Genomic DNA, 18,523 nt, shown 5'->3' with positions numbered 1-18,523 from the left:
GTCCCTGGCTTCGACTCCAGAGGAATACCACCTTACCACAAGCACCTCAAGAGTAGGCTTCTCTCAGCTCTAGGTATGTGAGAGGGACCCTGAGTTTGCGGCCTCAAGTGGAATGGACACCGCGATGCCCTGCCTCGAAATAAGGCCGAATATCCCTGCAGTGACTTGAATGCAGGCTCGTCTTGCATCTCCCAAGATGAAAGGATGTCTGAATCCCCTGTGGAGACCACAGAGAAAGACCCAGTTCCCCACCTCATTGCGACCGGAGGCCTCACATCCTTTGAAAACTTCAGAGGTACGCGGAGATCAGTGCCTCCAAAGCAGACGATGCCTGATCCCTCGTGAAACTTGATAGGAGTCCCAGGATTCCTGTGGCACATGGAAAGGGACCCTTGGTCTCCCGCCTCAGCTGGAGAGGCATCCCAATTGCCCTGCCAAGCCTCGAGGAGAATCCCGAGTTGTCACTCGCAAATAGGCAGGAGTCCTAATGTCACTGAACAAACACGTGTGTGGAAGGGCCATTCCCGTCGTAACTCGAGAATATACCCCAGATTCCCGCCGCTACTCGAGAAAAACCATGAGACTTCCCCCTCACCGCGAGATGAGGCCCGATTCCCCTGCACTGCGTGCAGAGCAATTCCGTGTTGCACATCACACATGAAAGGAGCCTTGATATCCTTGATGGCACTCCAGAGAAACCCCAAGAACACTGTTTCAAGGCTAGAGGGATCCTGAGGTCACTGTAGCAACACGAAAGATCTCCGTGGACCAAAAATCAACTCGAGATGAGAGGTTAGTCCCTGGCTTCAAATCCAGAGGAATACCACCTTACCACAAGCACCTCAAGAGGAGGCTTCTCTCAGCTCTAGGTATGTGAGAGGGATCCTGATTTTGTGGCCTCAAGTGGAATGGACACTGCGATTCCCTGACTCGAAATAAGGCCGGATATCCCTGCAGTGACTTGAATGCAGGCTCTTCTTGCATCTACCAAGATGAAAGGATGTCTGAATCCCCTGTGGAGATCACAGAGAAAGACCTAGTTCCCCACCTCATCGCGACCGGAGGCCTCACATCCTTTGAAAATTCCAGAGGTACACTGAGATCAGTGCCTCCAAAGGAGACGATGCCTGACTCCTCGTGAAACTTGATAGGAGTCCCAGGATTCCTGTGGCACGTCGAAAGGGACTCTTGGTCTCACGCCTCAGCTGGAGAGGCGTCCCAATTGACCTGCCAAGCCTCGAGGAGAATCCCGAGTTGTCCTCACAACTAGGCAGAAGTCCTGCCGTCGCTGAACAAACACGTGTGTGGAAGGGCCATCCCCGTCGTAACTCGAGAATATACCCCAGGTTCCCGCCGCAACACGAGAACAACCATGAGACTTCCCCTTCGCCGTGAGATGAGGCCCGATTCCCCTGTACTGCATGCAGAGCAATTCCGTGTTGCACATCACACATGATTGGAGCCTTGATTTCCTTGATGGCACTCCAGAGAAACCCCAAGAACACTGTTTCAAGGCTAGAGGGATCCTGAGGTCACTGTAGCAACACGAAAGAGATCCGTGGACCACAAATCCACTGGAGATGAGAGGTTAGTCCCTGGCTTCAACTCCAGAGGAATACCACCTTACCACAAGCACCTCAAGAGGAGGCTTCTCTCAGCTCTAGGTATGTGAGAGCGACCCTAATTTTGCGGCCTCAAGTGGAATGGACACTGCGATGCCCTGACGCGAAATAAGGCCGGATATCCCTGCAGTGACTTGAATGCAGGCTCGTCTTGCATCTCCCAAGACGAAAGGATGTCTGAATCCCCTGTGGAGACCACAGAGAAAGACCTAGTTCCCCACCTCATCGCGACCGGAGGCCTCACATCCTTTGAAAACTCCAGAGGTACGCGGAGATCAGTGCCTCCAAAGTAGACGATGCCTGAGTCCTCGTAAAACTTGATAGGAGTCCCAGGATTCCTGTGGACGTGGAAAGGGACTCTTGGTCTCCCGCCTCAGCTGGAGAGGCGTCCCAATTACCCTGCCAAGCCTCGAGGACAATCCCGAGTTGTCCCTCGCAACAAGGCAGGAGTCTGACGTCGATGAACAAACACGTGGGTGGAAGGGCCATCCCCGTCGTAACTCGAGAATATACCCCAGGTTCCCGCCGCAACTCGAGAAAAACCATGAGACTTTCCCCTCGCCGCGAGATGAGGCCCGATTCCCCTGCACTGCATTCAAAGCAATTCCGTATTGTACATCAAACATGAAAGGAGCCTTGATTTCCTTGATGGCACTCCAGAGAAACCCCAAGAACACTGTTTCAAGGCTAGAGGAATCCTGAGGTCACTGTAGCAACACGAAAGAGCTCCGTGGACCAAAAATCAACTCGAGATGAGAGGTTAGTCCCTGGCTTCGTCTCCAGAGGAATACCACCTTACCACAAGCACCTCAAGAGGAGGCTTCTCTCAGCTCTAGGTATGTGAGAAGGATCCTGAGTTTGTGGCCTCAAGTGGAATGGACACTGCGATTCCCTGACGCGAAATAAGGCCGGATATCCCTGCAGTGACTTGAATGCAGGCTCGTCTTGCATCTCCCAAGATGAAAGGATGTCTGAATCCCCTGTGGAGACCACAGAGAAAGACCTAGTTCCCCACTTCATGGCGACCCGAGGCCTCACATGCTTTGAAAACTCCAGAGGTACGCGGAGATCAGTGCCTCCAAAGGAGACGATGCCTGACTCCTCGTGAAACTTGATAGGAGTCCCAGGATTCCTGTGGCACGTGGAAAGGGACTCTTGGTCTCCCGCCTCAGCTGGAAGGCGTCCCAATTGCCCTGCCAAGCCTCGAGGAGAATCCCGAGTTGTCACTTGCAACTAGGCAGGAGTCCTGATGTCACTGAACAAACACGTGTGTGGAAGGGCCATTCCCGTCGTAACTCGAGAATATACCCCAGATTCCCGCCGCTACTCGAGAAAAACCATGAGACTTCCCCCTCACCGCGAGATGAGGCCCGATTCCCCTGCAGTGCGTGCAGAGCAATTCCGTGCTGCACAGCACACATGAAAGGAGCCATGATTTCCTGGATGGCACTCCAGAGAAACCCCAGGAACACTGTTTCAAGGCTAGAGGGATCCTGAGGTCACTGTAGCTACACGAAAGAGCTCCGTGGACCAAAAATCAACTCGAGATGAGAGGTTAGTCCCTGGCTTCGACTCCAGAGGAAACCACGTTACCACAAGCACCTCAAGAGGAGGCTTCTCTCAGCTCTAGGTATGTGAGAGGGACCCTGAGTTTGTGGCCTCAAGTGGAATGGACACCGCGATGCCTTGAAACGAAATAAGTCCGGATATCCCTGCAGTGACTTGAATGCAGGCTCGTCTTGTATCTCCCAAGATGAAAGGATGTCTGAATCCCCTGTGGAGACGACAGAGAAAGACTTGGTTCCCCACCTCATCGCGACCGGAGGCCTCACATCCTTTGAAAATTCCAGAGGTACACTGAGATCAGTGCCTCCAAAGGAGACGATGCCTGACTCCTCGTGAAACTTGATAGGAGTCCCAGGATTCCTGTGGCACGTCGAAAGGGACTCTTGGTCTCCCGCCTCAGCTGGAGAGGCGTCCCAATTGACCTGCCAAGCCTCGAGGAGAATCCCGAGTTGTCCCTCACAACTAGGCAGAAGTCCTGCCGTCGCTGAACAAACACGTGTGTGGAAGGGCCATCCCCGTCGTAACTCGAGAATATACCCCAGGTTCCCGCCGCAACTCGAGAAAAACCATGAGACTTCCCCCTCGCCGCGAGATGAGGCCCGATTCCCCTGCACTGCATTCAAAGCAATTCCGTATTGTACATCAAACATGAAAGGAGCCTTGATTTCCTTGATGGCACTCCAGAGAAACCCCAAGAACACTGTTTCAAGGCTAGAGGAATCCTGAGGTCACTGTAGCAACACGAAAGAGCTCCGTGGACCAAAAATCAACTCGAGATGAGAGGTTAGTCCCTGGCTTCGACTCCAGAGGATACCACCTTACCACAAGCACCTCAAGAGGAGGCTTCTCTCAGCTCTAGGTATGTGAGAAGGATCCTGAGTTTGTGGCCTCAAGTGGAATCGACACTGCGATTCCCTGACGCGAAATAAGGCCGGATATCCCTGCAGTGACTTGAATGCAGGCTCGTCTTGCATCTCCCAAGATGAAAGGATGTCTGAATCCCCTGTGGAGACCACAGAGAAAGACCTAGTTCCCCACTTCATGGCGACCCGAGGCCTCACATCCTCTGAAAACTCCAGAGGTACGCGGAGATCAGTGCCTCCAAAGGAGACGATGCCTGACTCCTCGTGAAACTTGATAGGAGTCCCAGGATTCCTGTGGCACGTGGAAAGGGACTCTTGGTCTCCCGCCTCAGCTGGAAGGCGTCCCAATTGCCCTGCCAAGCCTCGAGGAGAATCCCGAGTTGTCACTCGCAACTAGGCAGGAGTCCTGATGTCACTGAACAAACACGTGTGTGGAAGGGCCATTCCCGTCGGAACTCGAGAATATACCCCAGATTCCCGCCGCTACTCGAGAAAAACCATGAGACTTCCCCCTCACCGCGAGATGAGGCCCGATTCCCCTGCACTGCGTGCAGAGCAATTCCGTGTTGCACATCACACATGAAAGGAGCCTTGATATCCTTGATGGCACTCCAGAGAAACCCCAAGATCACTGTTTCAAGGCTAGAGGGATCCTGAGGTCACTGTAGCAACACGAAAGAGCTCCATGGACCAAAAATCAACTCGAGATGAGAGGTTAGTCCCTGGCTTCGACTCCAGAGGAATACCACCTTACCACAAGCACCTCAAGAGAAGGCTTCTCTCAGCTCTAGGTATGTGAGAGGGATCCTGATTTTGTGTCCTCAAGTGGAATGGACACTGCGATGCCCTGACGCGAAATAAGGCCGGATATCCCTGCAGTGACTTGAATGCAGGCTCGTCTTGCATCTACCAAGATGAAAGGATGTCTGAATCCCCTGTGGAGACCACAGAGAAAGACCTAGTTCCCCACCTCATCGCGACCGGAGGCCTCACATCCTTTGAAAATTCCAGAGGTACACTGAGATCAGTGCATCCAAAGGAGACGATGCCTGACTCCTCGTGAAACTTGATAGGAGTCCCAGGATTCCTGTGGCACGTCGAAAGGGACTCTTGCTCTCCCGCCTCAGCTGGAGAGGCGTCCCAATTGCCCTGAGAAGACTCGAGGAGAATCCCGAGTTGTCCCTCGCAACTAGGCAGGAGTCCTGACGTCGCTGAACAAACACGTGGGTGGAAGGGCCATCCCCGACGTAACTCGAGAATATACCCCAGGTTCCCGCCGCAACTCGAGAAAAACCATGAGACGTCCCCTTCGCCGCGAGATGAGTCCAGATTCCCCTGCAGTGCGTGCAGAGCAATTCCGTGCTGCACAGCACACATGAAAGGAGCCATGATTTCCTGGATGGCACTCCAGAGAAACCCCAGGAACACTGTTTCAAGGCTAGAGGGATCCTGAGGTCACTGTAGCTACACGAAAGAGCTCCGTGGACCAAAAATCAACTCGAGATGAGAGGTTAGTCCCTGGCTTCGACTCCAGAGGAAACCACGTTACCACAAGCACCTCAAGAGGAGGCTTCTCTCAGCTCTAGGTATGTGAGAGGGACCCTGAGTTTGTGGCCTCAAGTGGAATGGACACCGCGATGCCTTGAAACGAAATAAGGCCGGATATCCCTGCAGTGACTTGAATGCAGGCTCGTCTTGTATCTCCCAAGATGAAAGGATGTCTGAATCCCCTGTGGAGACGACAGAGAAAGACTTGGTTCCCCACCTCATCGCGACCGGAGGCCTCACATCCTTTGAAAATTCCAGAGGTACACTGAGATCAGTGCCTCCAAAGGAGACGATGCCTGACTCCTCGTGAAACTTGATAGGAGTCCCAGGATTCCTGTGGCAGGTCGAAAGGGACTCTTGGTCTCCCGCCTCAGCTGGAGAGGCGTCCCAATTGACCTGCCAAGCCTCGAGGAGAATCCCGAGTTGTCCCTCACAACTAGGCAGAAGTCCTGCCGTCGCTGAACAAACACGTGTGTGGAAGGGCCATCCCCGTCGTAACTCGAGAATATACCCCAGGTTCCCGCCGCAACACGAGAACAACCATGAGACTTCCCCTTCGCCGTGAGATGAGGCCCGATTCCCCTGTACTGCTTGCAGAGCAATTCCGTGTTGCACATCACACATGATTGGAGCCTTGATTTCCTTGATGGCACTCCAGAGAAACCCCAAGAACACTGTTTCAAGGCTAGAGGGATCCTGAGGTCACTGTAGCAACACGAAAGAGATACGTGGACCACAAATCCACTGGAGTTGAGAGGTTAGTCCCTGGCTTCAACTCCAGAGGAATACCACCTTACCACAAGCACCTCAAGAGGAGGCTTCTCTCAGCTCTAGGTATGTGAGAGCGACCCTAATTTTGCGGCCTCAAGTGGAATGGACACTGCGATGCCCTGACGCGAAATAAGGCCGGATATCCCTGCAGTGACTTGAATGCAGGCTCGTCTTGCATCTCCCAAGACGAAAGGATGTCTGAATCCCCTGTGGAGACCACAGAGAAAGACCTAGTTCCCCACCTCATCGCGACCGGAGGCCTCACATCCTTTGAAAACTCCAGAGGTACGCGGAGATCAGTGCCTCCAAAGTAGACGATGCCTGAGTCCTCGTAAAACTTGATAGGAGTCCCAGGATTCCTGTGGACTTGGAAAGGGACTCTTGGTCTCCCGCCTCTGCTGGAGAGGCGTCCCAATTACCCTGCCAAGCCTCGAGGAGAATCCCGAGTTGTCCCTCGCAACAAGGCAGGAGTCTGACGTCGATGAACAAACACGTGGGTGGAAGGGCCATCCCCGTCGTAACTCGAGAATATACCCCAGGTTCCCGCCGCAACTCGAGAAAAACCATGAGACTTCCCCCTCGCCGCGAGATGAGGACCGATTCCCCTGCACTGCATTCAAAGCAATTCCGTATTGTACATCAAACATGAAAGGAGCCTTGATTTCCTTGATGGCACTCCAGAGAAACCCCAAGAACACTGTTTCAAGGCTAGAGGAATCCTGAGGTCACTGTAGCAACACGAAAGAGCTCCGTGGACCAAAAATCAACTCGAGATGAGAGGTTAGTCCCTGGCTTCGACTCCAGAGGAATACCACCTTACCACAAGCACCTCAAGAGGAGGCTTCTCTCAGCTCTAGGTATGTGAGAAGGATCCTGAGTTTGTGTCCTCAAGTGGAATGGACACTGCGATTCCCTGACGCGAAATAAGGCCGGATATCCCTGCAGTGACTTGAATGCAGGCTCGTCTTGCATCTACCAAGATGAAAGGATGTCTGAATCCCCTGTGGAGACCACAGAGAAAGACCTAGTTCCCCACTTCATGGCGACCCGAGGCATCACATCCTTTGAAAACTCCAGAGGTACGCGGAGATCAGTGCCTCCAAAGGAGACGATGCCTGACTCCTCGTGAAACTTGATAGGAGTCCCAGGATTCCTGTGGCACGTGGAAAGGGACTCTTGGTCTCCGGCCTCAGCTGGAAGGCGTCCCAATTGCCCTGCCAAGCCTCGAGGAGAATTCCGAGTTGTCACTCGCAACTAGGCAGGAGTCCTGATGTCACTGAACAAACACGTGTGTGGAAGGGCCATTCCCGTCGGAACTCGAGAATATACCCCAGATTCCCGCCGCTACTCGAGAAAAACCATGAGACTTCCCCCTCACCGCGAGATGAGGCCCGATTCCCCTGCACTGCGTGCAGAGCAATTCCGTGTTGCACATCACACATGAAAGGAGCCTTGATATCCTTGATGGCACTCCAGAGAAACCCCAAGAACACTGTTTCAAGGCTAGAGGGATCCTGAGGTCACTGTAGCAACACGAAAGAGCTCCATGGACCAAAAATCAACTCGAGATGAGAGGTTAGTCCCTGGCTTCGACTCCAGAGGAATACCACCTTACCACAAGCACCTCAAGAGAAGGCTTCTCTCAGCTCTAGGTATGTGAGAGGGATCCTGATTTTGTGTCCTCAAGTGGAATGGACACTGCGATGCCCTGACGCGAAATAAGGCCGGATATCCCTGCAGTGACTTGAATGCAGGCTCGTCTTGCATCTACCAAGATGAAAGGATGTCTGAATCCCCTGTGGAGACCACAGAGAAAGACCTAGTTCCCCACCTCATCGCGACCGGAGGCCTCACATCCTTTGAAAATTCCAGAGGTACACTGAGATCAGTGCATCCAAAGGAGACGATGCCTGACTCCTCGTGAAACTTGATAGGAGTCCCAGGATTCCTGTGGCACGTCGAAAGGGACTCTTGGTCTCCCGCCTCAGCTGGAGAGGCGTCCCAATTGCCCTGAGAAGCCTCGAGGAGAATCCCGAGTTGTCCCTCGCAACTAGGCAGGAGTCCTGACGTCGCTGAACAAACACGTGGGTGGAAGGGCCATCCCCGTCGGAACTCGAGAATATACCCCAGGTTCCCGCCGCAACTCGAGAAAAACCATGAGACTTCCCCCTCGCCGCAAGATGAGGCCAGATTCCCCTGCACTGCATTCAAAGCAATTCCGTATTGCACACCAATCATGAAAGGAGCCTTGATTTCCTTGATGGCACTCCAGAGAAACCCCAAGAACACTGTTTCAAGGCTAGAGGGATCCTGAGGTCACTGTAGCTACACGAAAGAGCTCCGTGGACCAAAAATCAACTCGAGATGAGAGGTTAGTCCCTGGCTTCGACTCCAGAGGCAACCACCTTACCACAAGCACCTCAAGAGGAAGCTTCTCTCAGCTCTAGGTATGTGAGAGAAACCCTGAGTTTGCGGCCTCAAGTCGAATGGACACCGCGATGCCCTGACTCGAAATAAGGCCGGATATCACTGCAGTGACTTGAATGCAGGCTCGTCTTGCATCTCTGAAGACGAAAGGATTTCTGAATCCCCTGCGGAGACCACAGCGAAAGACCTAGATCCCCACCTCATCGCGACCGGAGGCCTCACATCCTTTGAAAACTCCAGAGGTACGCGGAGATCAGTGCCTCCAAGGGAGACGATGCCTGACTCCTCGTGAAACTTGATAGGAGTCCCAGGATTCCTTTGGCACGTGGAAAGGGACCCTTGGTCTCCCGCCTCAGCTGGAGAGGCGTCCCAATTGACCTGCCAAGCCTCGAGGAGAATCCCGAGTTTTCCCTCGCAACTAGGCAGGAGTCCTGCCGTCACTGAACAAACACGTGTGTGGAAGGGCCATCCCCGTCGTAACTCGAGAATATACCCCAGGTTCCCGCCGCAACTCGAGAAAAACCATGAGACGTCCCTTTCGCCGCGAGATGAGTCCAGATTCCCCTGCAGTGCGTGCAGAGCAATTCCGTGCTGCACAGCACACATGAAAGGAGCCTTGATTTCCTGGATGGCACTCCAGAGAAACCCCAGGAACACTGTTTCAAGGCTAGAGGGATCCTGAGGTCACCGTAGCTACACGAAAGAGCTCCGTGGAACAAAAATCAACTCGAGATGAGAGGTTAGTCCCTGGCTTCGACTCCAGAGGAAACCACGTTACCACAAGCACCTCAAGAGGAGGCTTCTCTCAGCTCTAGGTATGTGAGAGGGACCCTGAGTTTGTGGCCTCAAGTGGAATGGACAACGCGATGCCTTGAAACGAAATAAGGCCGGATATCCCTGCAGTGACTTGAATGCAGGCTCGTCTTGTATCTCCCAAGATGAAAGGATGTCTGAATCCCCTGTGGAGACGACAGAGAAAGACTTGGTTCCCCACCTCATCGCGACCGGAGGCCTCACATCCTTTGAAAACTCCAGAGGTACGCGGAGATCAGTGCCTCCAAAGGAGACTATGCCTGACTCCTCGTGAAACTTGATAGGAGTCCCAGGATTCCTGTGTCACGTGGAAAAGGACCCTTGGTCTCCCGCCTCAGCTGGAGAGGCGTCCCAATTGCCCTGCCAAGCCTCGAGGAGAATCCCGAGTTGTCCCTCGCAACTAGGCAGGAGTCTGACGTCGATGAACAAACACGTGGGTGGAAGGGCCATCCCCGTCGTAACTCGAGAATATACCCCAGGTTCCCGCCGCAACTCGAGAAAAACCATGAGACTTCCCCCTCACCGCGAGATGAGGCCCGATTCCCCTGCACTGCATTCAAAGCAATTCCGTATTGTACATCAAACATGAAAGGAGCCTTGATTTCCTTGATGGCACTCCAGAGAAACCCCAAGAACACTGTTTCAAGGCTAGAGGAATCCTGAGGTCACTGTAGCAACACGAAAGAGATCCGTGGACCAAAAATCAACTCGAGATGAGAGGTTAGTCCCTGGCTTCCACTCCAGAGGAATACCACCTTACCACAAGCACCTCAAGAGGAGGTTTCTCTCAGCTCTAGGTATGTGAGAGGGACCCTGAGATTGCGGCCTCAAGTGGAATGGACACCATGATGCCCTGACGCGAAATAAGGCCGGATATCCCTGCAGTGACTTGAATGCAGGCTCGTCTTGCATCTCCCAAGATGAAAGGATTTCTGAATCCCCTGTGGAGACCACAGAGAAAGAACTAGTTCCCCACCTCATCGCGACCGGAGGCCTCACATCCTTTGAAAACTCCAGAGGTACGCGGAGATCAGTGCCTCCAAAGGAGACGATGCCTGACTCTTCGTGCAACTTGATAGGAGTCCCAGGATTCCTGTGCCACGTGGAAAGGGACCCTTGGTCTCCCGCCTCAGCTGGAGAGGCGTCCCAATTGCCCTGCCAAGCCTCGAGGAGAATCCCGAGTTGTCCCTCGCAACCAAGCAGGAGTCCTGACGTCGCTGAACAAACACGTGTGTGGAAGGGCCATCCCCGTCGTAACTCGAGAATATACCCCAGGTTCCCGCCGCAACTCGAGAAAAACCATGAGACTTCCCCCTCGCCGCAAGATGAGGACAGATTCCCCTGCACTGCATTCAAAGCAATTCCGTATTGCACACTAAACATGAAAGGAGCCTTGATTTCCTTGATGGCACTCCAGAGAAACCCCAAGAACACTGTTTCAAGGCTAGAGGGATCCTGAGGTCACTGTAGCTACACGAAAGAGCTCCGTGGACCAAAAATCAACTCGAGATGAGAGGTTAGTTCCTGGCTTCGACTCCAGAGGCAACCACCTTACCACAAGCACCTCAAGAGGAAGCTTCTCTCAGCTCTAGGTATGTGAGAGAGACCCTGAGTTTGCGGCCTCAAGTCGAATGGACACCACGATGCCCTGACTCGAAATAAGGCCGGATATCCCTGCAGTGACTTGAATGCAGGCTCGTCTTGCATCTCTGAAGACGAAAGGATTTCTGAATCCCCTGCGGAGACCACAGCGAAAGACCTAGATCCCCACCTCATCGCGACCGGAGGCCTCACATCCTTTGAAAACTCCAGAGGTACGCGGAGATCAGTGCCTCCAAGGGAGACGATGCCTGACTCCTCGTGAAACTTGATAGGAGTCCCAGGATTCCTTTGGCACGTGGAAAGGGACCCTTGGTCTCCCGCCTCAGCTGGAGAGGCGTCCCAATTGACCTGCCAAGCCTCGAGGAGAATCCCGAGTTTTCCCTCACAACTAGGCAGGAGTCCTGCCGTCGCTGAACAAACACGTGTGTGGAAGGGCCATCCCCGTCGTAACTCGAGAATATACCCCAGGTTCCCGCCGCAACTCGAGAAAAACCATGAGACTTCCCCCTCGCCGTGAGATGAGGCCCGATTCCCCTGTACTGCATGCAGAGCAATTCCGTGTTGCACATCACACATGATTGGAGCCTTGATTTCCTTGATGGCACTCCAGAGAAACACCAAGAAAACTGTTTCAAGGCTAGAGGGATCCTGAGGTCACTGTAGCAACACGAAAGAGATCCGTGGACCACAAATCCACTGGAGATGAGAGGTTAGTCCCTGGCTTCAACTCCAGAGGAATACCACCTTACCACAAGCACCTCAAGAGGAGGCTTCTCTCAGCTCTAGGTATGTGAGAGCGACCCTAATTTTGCGGCCTCAAGTGGAATGGACACTGCGATGCCCTGACGCGAAATAAGGCCGGATATCCCTGCAGTGACTTGAATGCAGGCTCGTCTTGCATCTCCCAAGATGAAAGGATGTCTGAATCCCCTGTGGAGACCACAGAGAAAGACCTAGTTCCCCACCTCATCGCGACCGGAGGCCTCACATCCTTTGAAAACTCCAGAGGTACGCGGAGATCAGTGCCTCCAAAGGAGACGATGCCTGACTCTTCGTGCAACTTGATAGGAGTCCCAGGATTCCGGTGGCACGTGGAAAGGGACCCTTGGTCTCCCGCCTCAGCTGGAGAGGCGTCCCAATTGCCCTGCCAACCCTCGAGGAGAATCCCGAGTTGTCCCTCGCAACCAAGCAGGAGTCCTGACGTCGCTGAACAAACACGTGTGTGGAAGGGCCATCCCCGTCGTAACTCGAGAATATACCCCAGGTTCCCGCCGCAACTCGAGAAAAACCATGAGACGTCCCCCTCTCAGCGAGATGAGGCCAGATTCCCCTGCAGTGCGTGCAGAGCAATTCCGTGCTGCACATCACACATGAAAGGAGCCTTGATTTCCTTGATGGCACTCCAGAGAAACCCCAAGAACACTGTTTCAAGGCTAGAGGGATCCTGAGGTCACTGTAGCTACACGAAAGAGCTCCGTGGACCAAAAATCAACTCGAGATGAGAGGTTAGTCCCTGGCTTCGACTCCAGAGGAAACCACCTTAGACAAGCACCTCAAGAGGAAGCTTCTCTCAGCTCTAGGTATGTGAGAGGGACCCTGAGGTTGCGGCCTCAAGTCGAATGGACACCGCGATGCCCTGACTCGAAATAAGGCCGGATATCCCTGCAGTGACTTGAATGCAGGCTCGTCTTGCATGTCCCAAGACGAAAGGATTTCTGAATCCCCTGCGGAGACCACAGAGAAAGACCTAGTTCCCCACCTCATCGCGACCGGAGGCCTCACATCCTTTGAAAACTCCAGAGGTACGCGGAGATCAGTGCCGTCCAAGGGAGACGATGCCTGACTCCTCGTGAAACTTGATAGGAGTCCCAGGATTCCTGTGGCACGTGGAAAGGGACACTTGGTCTCCCGCCTCAGCTGGAGAGGCGTCCCAATTGCCCTGCCAAGCCTCGAGGAGAATTCCGAGTTGTCCCTCGCAACTAGGAAGGAGTTCTGACGTCGCTAAATAAACACGTGGGTGGAAGGGCCATCCCCGTCGTAACTCGAGAATATACCCCAGGTTCTCGCCATAACTTGAGAAAAACCATGAGACTTCCCCCTCACCGTGAGATGAGGCCCGATTCCCCTGCCCTGCATGCAGAGGAATTGCGTGTTGCACATCAAACATGAAAGAAGCCTTGATTTCCTTGATGGCACTCCAGAGAAACCCCAAGAACACTGTTTCAAGGCTAGAGGGATCCTGAGGTCACTGTAGCAACACGAAAGAGCTCCGTGGACCAAAAATCAACTCGAGATGAGAGGTTAGTCCCTGGCTTCGACTCCAGAGGAATACCACCTTACCACAAGCACCTCAAGAGAAGGCTTCTCTCAGCTCTAGGTATGTGAGAGGGACCCTGAGTTTGTGGCCTCAAGTGGAATGGACACTGCGATGCCCTGACGCGAAATAAGGCCGGATATCCCTGAAGTGACTTGAATGCAGGCTCGTCTTGCATCTCCCAAGATGAACGGATGTCTGAATCCCCTGTGGAGGCCACAGAGAAAAACCTAGTTCCCCACCTCATCGCGACCGGAGGCCTCACATCCTTTGAAAACTCCAGAGGTACGCGGAGATCAGTGCCTCCAAAGGAGACGATGCCTGACTCCTCGTGAAACTTGATAGGAGTCCCAGGATTCCTGTGGCACGTGGAAAGGGAATCTTCGTCTCCCGCCTCAGCTGGAGAGGCGTCCCAATTGCCCTGCCAAGCCTCGAGGAGAATCCCGGGTTGTCACTCGCAACTAGGCAGGAGTCCTGATGTCACTGAACAAACACGTGTGTGGAAGGGCCATTCCCGTCGTAACTCGAGAATATACCCCAGATTCCCGCCGCTACTCGAGAAAAACCATGAGACTTCCCCCTCACCGCGAGATGAGGCCCGATTCCCCTGCACTGCGTGCAGAGCAATTCCGTGTTGCACATCACACATGAAAGGAGCCTTGATATCCTTGATGGCACTCCAGAGAAACCCCAAGAACACTGTTTCAAGGCTAGAGGGATCCTGAGGTCACTGTAGCAACACGAAAGAGCTCCATGGACCAAAAATCAACTCGAGATGAGAGGTTAGTCCCTGGCTTCGACTCCAGAGGAATACCACCTTACCACAAGCACCTCAAGAGAAGGCTTCTCTCAGCTCTAGGTATGTGAGAGGGATCCTGATTTTGTGGCCTCAAGTGGAATGGACACTGCGATGCCCTGACGCGAAATAAGGCCGGATATCCCTGCAGTGACTTGAATGCAGGCTCGTCTTGCATCTACCAAGATGAAAGGATGTCTTAATCCCCTGTGGAGACCACAGAGAAAGACCTAGTTCCCCACCTCATCGCGACCGGAGGCCTCACATCCTTTGAAAATTCCAGAGGTACACTGAGATCAATGACTCCAAAGGAGACGATGCCTGACTCCTCGTGAAACTTGATAGGAGTCCCAGGATTCCTGTGGCATGTCGAAAGGGACTCTTGGTCTCCCGCCTCAGCTGGAGAGGCGTCCCAATTGCCCTGCGAAGCCTCGAGGAGAATCCCGAGTTGTCCCTCGCAACTAGGCAGGAGTCCTGACGTCGCTGAACAAACACGTGGGTGGAAGGGCCATCCCCGTCGGAACTCGAAAATATACCCCAGGTTCCCGTCGCAACTCGAGAAAAACCATGAGACTTCCCCCTCGCCGCAAGATGAGGCCAGATTCCCCTGCACTGCATTCAAAGCAATTCCGTATTGCACACCAAACATGAAAGGAGCCTTGATTTCCTTGATGGCACTCCAGAGAAACCCCAAGAACACTGTTTCAAGGCTAGAGGGATCCTGAGGTCACTGTAGCTACACGAAAGAGCTCCGTGGACCAAAAATCAACTCGAAATGAGAGGTTAGTCCCTGGCTTCGACTCCAGAGGTAACCACCTTACCACAAGCACCTCAAGAGGAGGCTTCTCTCAGCTCTAGGTATGTGAGAGCGACCCTAATTTTGCAGCCTCAAGTGGAATGGACACTGCGACGCCCTGACGCGAAATCAGGCCGGATATCCCTGCACTGACTTGAATGCAGGCTCTTCTTGCATCTCCCAAGATGAAAGGATGTCTGAATCCCCTGTGGAGACCACAGAGAAAGACCTAGTTCCCCACCTCATCGCGACCGGAGGCCTCACATCCTTTGAAAACTCCAGAGGTACGCAGAGATCAGTGCCTCCAAAGTAGACGATGCCTGACTCCTCGTGAAACTTGTTAGGAGTCCCAGGATTCCTGTGGCACGTGGAAAGGGACCCTTGGTCTCCCGCCTCAGCTGGAGAGGCATCCCGATTGCATGCCAAGCCTCGAGGAGAATCCCGAGTTGTCCCTCGCAACTAGGCAGGAGTCCTGAGGTCGCTGAACAAACACGTGGGTGAAAGGGCCATCCCCGTCGTAACTCGAGAATATACCCCAGCTTCCCGCCGTAACTCGAGAAAAACCATGAGACTTCCCCCTCGCCGCGAGATGAGGCCTGATTCCCCTGCACTACATGCAGAGCAATTCCGTGTTGCACATCAAACATGAAAGGAGCCTTGATTTCCTTGATGGCACTCCAGAGAAATCCCAAGAACACTGTTTCAAGGCTAAAGGGATCCTGAGGTCACTGTAGCAACACGAAAGAGCTCTGTGGACCAAAAATCAACTCGAGATGAGAGGTTAGTCCCTGGCTTTGACTCCAGAGGAATACCACCTTACCACAAGCACTTCAAGAGGAGGCTTCTCTCAGCTCTAGCTATGTGAGAGGGACCCTGAGTTTGCGGCCTCAAGTGGAATGGACACTGCGATATCCTGACGCGAAATAATGCCGGAAATCCCTGCAGTGACTTGAATGCAGGCTCGTCTTGCATCTCCCAAGACGAAAGGATGTCTGAATCCCCTGTGGAGACCACAGAGAAAGACATAGTTCCCCACCTCATCGCGACCGCACGCCTCACATCCTTTGAAATCTCCAGAGGTACGCGGAGATCAGTGCCTCCAAAGGAGACGATGCCTGACTCCTCGTAAAACTTGATAGGAGTCCCAGGATTCCTGTGGACGTGGAAAGGGACTCTTGGTCTCCCGCCTCAGCTGGAGAGGCGTCCCAATTGCCCTGCCAAGCCTCGAGGAGAATCCCGAGTTGTCCATCGCAACTAGGCAGGAGTCCTGACATCGCTGAACAAACACGTGGGTGTAAGGGCCATCCCCGACGTAACTCGAGAATATACCCCAGGTTCCCGCCGCAACTCGAGAAAAACCATGAGATTTCCCCCTTGCCGCGAGATGAGGCCCGATTCCCATGCACTGCGTGCAGAGCAATTCCGTGTTGCACATCACACATGAAAGGAGACTTGATTTCCTTGATGGCACTGCAGAGAAACTCCAAGAACATTCTTTCAAGGCTAGAGGGATCCTGAGGTCACTGAAGCAACATGAAAGAGCTCCGTGGACCAAGAATCAACTCGAGATGAGAGGTTAGTCCCTGGCTTCAACTCCGGAGGAATACCCCCTTACCACAGGACCTCAAGAGGAGGCTTCTCTCAGCTCTAGGTATGTGAGAGGGACCCTGAGTTTGCGGCCTCAAGTGGAATGGACACCGCGATGCCCTGACTCGAAATAAGGCCGGATATCCCTGCAGTGACTTGAATGCAGGCTCGTCTTGCATCTCCCAAAACGAAAGGATGTCTGAATCCCCTGTGGAGACCACAGAGAAAGACCTAGTTTCCCACCTCATCGCGACCGGAGGCCTCACATCCTTTGAAAACTCCAGAGGTACGCGGAGATGAGTGCCTCCAAAGGAGACGATGCCTGACTCCTCGTGAATCTTGATAGGAGTCCCAGGATTCCTGTGGCACGTGGAAACGGACCCTTGGTCTCCCGCCTCAGCTGCAGAGGCGTCCCAATTGACTTGCCAAGCCTCGAGGAGAATCCCGAGTTTTCCCTCACAACTAGGCAGGAGTCCTGCCGTCGCTGAACAAACACGTGTGTGGAAGGGCCATCCCCGTCGTAACTCGAGAATATACCCCAGGTTCCCGCCGCAACTCGAGAAAAACCATGAGACTTCCCCCTCGCCGTGAGATGAGGCCCGATTCCCCTGTACTGCATGCAGAGCAATTCCGTGTTGCACATCACACATGATTGGAGCCTTGATTTCCTTGATGGCACTCCAGAGAAACCCCAAGAACATTGTTTCAAAGCTAGAGGGATCCTGAGGTCACTGTAGCAACACGAAACAGCTCCGTGGACCAAAAATCTACTCGAGATGAGAGGTTAGTCCCTGGCTTCGACTCGAGAGGAATACCACCTTACCAATAGCACCTCAAGAGGAGGCTTCTCTCAGCTCTAGCTATGTGAGAGGGACCCTGAGTTTGCGGCCTCAAGTTTAATGGACACTGCGATGACCTGACGCCAAAAAAGGCCGGATATTCCTGCAGTGACTTGAATGCAGGCTCGTCTTGCATCTCACAAGATGAAACGATGTCTGAATCCCCTGTGGAGACCACAGAGAAAGACCTAGTTCCCCACCTCATGGCGACCGGAGGCCTCACATCCTTTGAAAACTCCAGAGGTACGCGGAGATCAGTACCTCCAAAGGAGACGATGCCTGACTCCTCGTGAAACTTGATAGGAGTCCCAGGATTCCTGTGGCACGTGGAAAGGGACCCTTGGTCTCCCGCCTCAGCGGGAGAGGCATACCAATTGCCCTGCCAAGCCTCGAGGAGAATCCCGAGTTGTCCCTCGCAACTAGGCAGGAATCCTACCGTCGCTGAACAAACACGTGTGTGGAAGGGCCATCCCCGTCGTAATTCGAGAATATACCCCAGGTTCCCACCGCAACTTGAGAAAAATCATGAGACTTCCCCCTCGCCGCGAGATGAGGCCCGATTCCCCTGCACTGCGGGCAGAGCAGTTCCGTGTTGCACATCACACATGAAAAGAGCCTTGATTTCCTTGATGGCACTTCAGAGATACCCCAAGAACAATGTTTCAAGGCTAGAGGGATCCTGAGGTCACTATAGCAACACGAAAGAGCTCCGTGGACCAAAAATCAACTCGAGATGAGAGTTTAGTCCCTGGCTTCGACTCCAGAGGAATACCACCTTACCACAAGCAACTCAAGAGGAGGCTTCTCTCAGCTCTAGGTATGTGAGAGGGACCCTGAGTTTGCGGCCTCAAGTGGAATGGATACTGCGATGCCCTGACTCGAAATAAGGCCGGATATCCCTGCAGTGACTTGAATACAGGCTCGTCTTACATCTCCCAAGATGAAAGGATGTCTGAATCGCCTGTGGAGACCACAGAGA

The sequence above is a fragment of the Cervus elaphus genome, chromosome 24 (assembly GCF_910594005.1).
Source record: "Cervus elaphus chromosome 24, mCerEla1.1, whole genome shotgun sequence".
NCBI classification, from domain to species: Eukaryota; Metazoa; Chordata; class Mammalia; order Artiodactyla; family Cervidae; genus Cervus; species Cervus elaphus.
The sequence above is the reverse complement of the archived record's forward strand: the minus strand, read 5'-3'. Positions refer to the sequence as shown.